Raw genomic sequence first — 3,660 nt, 5'->3', positions numbered from 1 at the left:
TGCGCGACATCCGGGGAACACACCCCCCCCCCCCGCCGCCACGGCCGAGCGCCGCCGCCACTGCGCCTGCGCGCCCGCCGGCTCGCGGTTGCCGCGCCGCCGGCGGCCTGAGAGCGGGGCGGGCGGGCGCGTTCGGGGGTTTATTTATGTGGTTGGCGTCCGGCGGCGGCGCGGAGGATCGGGGTAAGCAGCGCTGCTGGGACCTCCAAAAAAAAAAAAAAAAAAAAAAAAAGGCACAGCTCTAAAACTGCAACCCGAAGAAAGGCACAGGTCCGCAAACGCGACCCCTGTAAGTGCAAAAACCCGAAAATGCAATCCCCATAAATGCACAGCCCCACGAACGCAAACCACATCGGCGTAAAACCCCACAAATGCAACCCCCAGATGTTGGAAGCCCCCCAGATATAACCCCAACAAACTCACAGCCCTGCAAATGTAACCCCCATCAGTGTAAAACCCCCCAAATGCATCCCCCCGAGTTGGAAGCCCTACAAATGTGACCCAAACAAACTCACGGCCCCACAAATGCAACCCCCAGAAGTTGAAAGCCCCACAAATGTGACCCCAACAAACAGCCTCACAAATGCAACACCCATCAGTGTAAAACCCACCAAATGCATCCCCCAGAAGTTGGAAGCCCCCCAAATGCAACCCCAACAAATGCACAGCCCCTCAAATGCAACCCCCAAAAGTTGAAAGCCCTACAAATGTGACCCCAACAAACTCACAGCCCCACAAATGCAACCCCCATGAGTGTAAAACCCACCAAATGCAACCCCCAGAAGTTGAAAGCCCCCCAAAGGCAACCCCAACCAATGCACAGCCTCACAAATGCAACCCCCATCAGTGTAAAACCCCCAAATGCATCCCCCAGAAGTTGGAAGCCCCCCAAATGTGACCCAAACAAATACACAGCCCTGCAAATGCAACCCCCAGAAGTTGGAAGCCCCCCAAAGGCAACCCCAACTAATGCACAGCCCCGCAAATGCAACCCCCATCAGTGTAAACCCCCCAAAAGCAACCCCCAGAAGTTGAAAGCCCTACAGATGTGACCCCAACAAACTCACAGCCCCACAAATGCAACCCCCATCAGTGTAAACCCCCCAAAAGCAACCCCCAGAAGTTGAAGCCCCCCAAAGGCAACCCCAACTAAGGCACAGCCTCACAAATGCAACTCTCATCAGTGTAAAACCCCCAAATGAATCCCCCAGAAGTTGGAAGCCCCCCAAATGTGACCCCAACAAATACACAGCCCCGCAAATGCAACCCCCAGAAGTTGGAAGCCCCCCAAAGGCAACCCCAACTAATGCACAGCCCCGCAAATGCAACCCCCATCAGTGTAAACCCCCCAAAAGCAATCCCCAGAAGTTGGAAGCCCCCCAAATGTGACCCCAACAAATGCACAACCCCGCCAAATGCAACCTCCAAAAGTGCAAAGCCCCACAAATCCAACCCCAACAAACGCACCGGGCCGCAAACTGCTTTTCCCATTCCTCATCACCTCGTCAAGCAAAAGCAAACTCTGCAAGGGAATTCAGCTGAAAAGCAAAAGATTAATTTTTTTTAAACTAGAAGGTTATATCTTTCTACCTTTGTGGTGTCGGGCCACGGTTAGAATACAAAACAGAAGGGAAACGGTGCATGAAATACCATATCCACTGCAAAACGCGCTATATTTTTGCTAAGTAAGCAGGGTGTTTGGCAAGGTGTTGGTGTGCTATCACAGCTACTCTGATAAGAACTAAGAATGATGGAAATTTAAAAAAAAATTGTTATATTGCCATACCAAAATTTCCTGCTCACACTATCAAGTCATTTATAGTCGCTTCCACATCCTTAGGAAGATCTTAGTGATGAAAAGCAATGTAAAATGCTGCTATATTTGTCATCTTTTCCTGGGTAGATGTAATCGAAGCCTCTCTGCACCAGGATTTGCTGAGTAGGTTGCAAATTATCTACTTTTAGAGTTTTTGATGCGTTACGGCTGAGAGATGAGAGCTCCAGTTCAACAGGGAGCATGTCCCATGCAGGACTCCTGGACCACGGGCGCAGCAAATCCACGTGCTCACAGGCTGCCTACACCAGCCTCCGGGCTGGCAAGTCACGCACCACAGCTTCCCCTCCCTCTCCGAGGTATATAATTAAAAAAATAAATAAATAAATCATTCAATAATTTGCAGTTTCTAAGCACGGTCTCTACCGCCTTGTGCTTGCAGAACCAGCTGCAGCCCCTCATCCAGGGAAAGGATTTGCTCAAATACGGGGAGGAAAGATGCAAAATGTTAATGCTGAACACCAAGCAGTATGATTTTCAGATTTCCCATTGGTTGTATAATGGCAAATAATAAGTCTAAATATAATATATTACATTTCCTTCCATTGGCAATAGCCCTAGGTTTTTTTTTTTTCAAGGCATACCACGAACCAGAGCTCCATTTAGACCCTTGGGATGCAGCAAACTGCCATTATTGCCATCTTTTTATTTTTATAAGCAAAAATTTCGGTTTTAAGAGGCGAGATGAAAGGGTGTTGGGAAATTCGATGCAATCCTTCACCTTATTTCACAAGCAAGTGTGAACAAGCTGCAAATTCAACAAGGAAATCACCCAGAGACTCCTGAGGAAAGGGCTGACCTGGGGCTGCAAAGGGACCAGGGGGGCCACAGGTAGGTGCTTCACCAGGGAAAATGCTGAGCTGCTGCCTCATATTTATCCAAAGCCAAACAGCTCCAGCAACAATTAGTCCTGGGAAGGACCTTTGTAGGTCATTAAGGTGATTTTGAAAGGCTGCAGAGATAGCCTGTCCAATAAAATGGTACTTTTTCCAACCACCTAAACGCCTTTGAACTCAAACATTTCTTCAACAATCAAATGCTGGTACTAGCAGGATCAATTTAACATGTTGTGGTTTAGCATCTGTCCCCGCCCCCATCCCCGAAACGTTACTTTGATCAAATTTCTGCAACTCGTTCTACCTCAAGATCCCAATCAATATGTTTTTATTATTAATAAAAAATGCATTAAGTTGTTCTAGTGACTATGTGCCAAACCACTGATTTCAGTGAGACCTGGATCCATCCTACCACCTCGCCAGAAATTAGATTTCTAGAATGAAACTATCCGAGGTAAATAATTAATATCCTTTTCCTTATAAAGGAACATAATTCAGTAAGAGCAAATTATTTTAAAAGTCTGTTTAAAAAACATTTGAAATGCTCCTAAACGAAGATCGTGTTTTTCTACAGAGACAGATGAAGACTCCTACTGTGGGGCCATGGGGAGAGGCTGACAGCAAAGGCTGAACCCCCTCTAGCATCGAGGTGGATTTAGAGCTGGCTTTAGAGCCCAGACTTGATCTTGGGCTCTCCATCCTCGACACAGACTGCACTACGCTCAGAGCACGTAGGTAACTTATTTCTCAACCTCTTTTGCAAGCTCATGTGGATCTCAGCAGAAGGAAGATTTACCCTCACTCCTTTTGATCAATGTTCATCAGCTACACGTAAAACTCAGGAACATCTACGCTGTTACAAAACTCTTCATGTCTTATTTCCTCCCTCCTCTTTCCCGTAACATAAAAAGCTTCTTTCGCAGTTTATCAAGTCCCTCTGCTGGTACCAGCTAAAAAAGGAACCAAACTTAGAGGAACTCTTCCAGGAAA

This window comes from Strix uralensis, chromosome Z (genome assembly GCF_047716275.1).
Source record: "Strix uralensis isolate ZFMK-TIS-50842 chromosome Z, bStrUra1, whole genome shotgun sequence".
NCBI classification, from domain to species: domain Eukaryota; kingdom Metazoa; phylum Chordata; class Aves; order Strigiformes; family Strigidae; genus Strix; species Strix uralensis.
Note: the sequence above shows the minus strand (reverse complement) of the source record.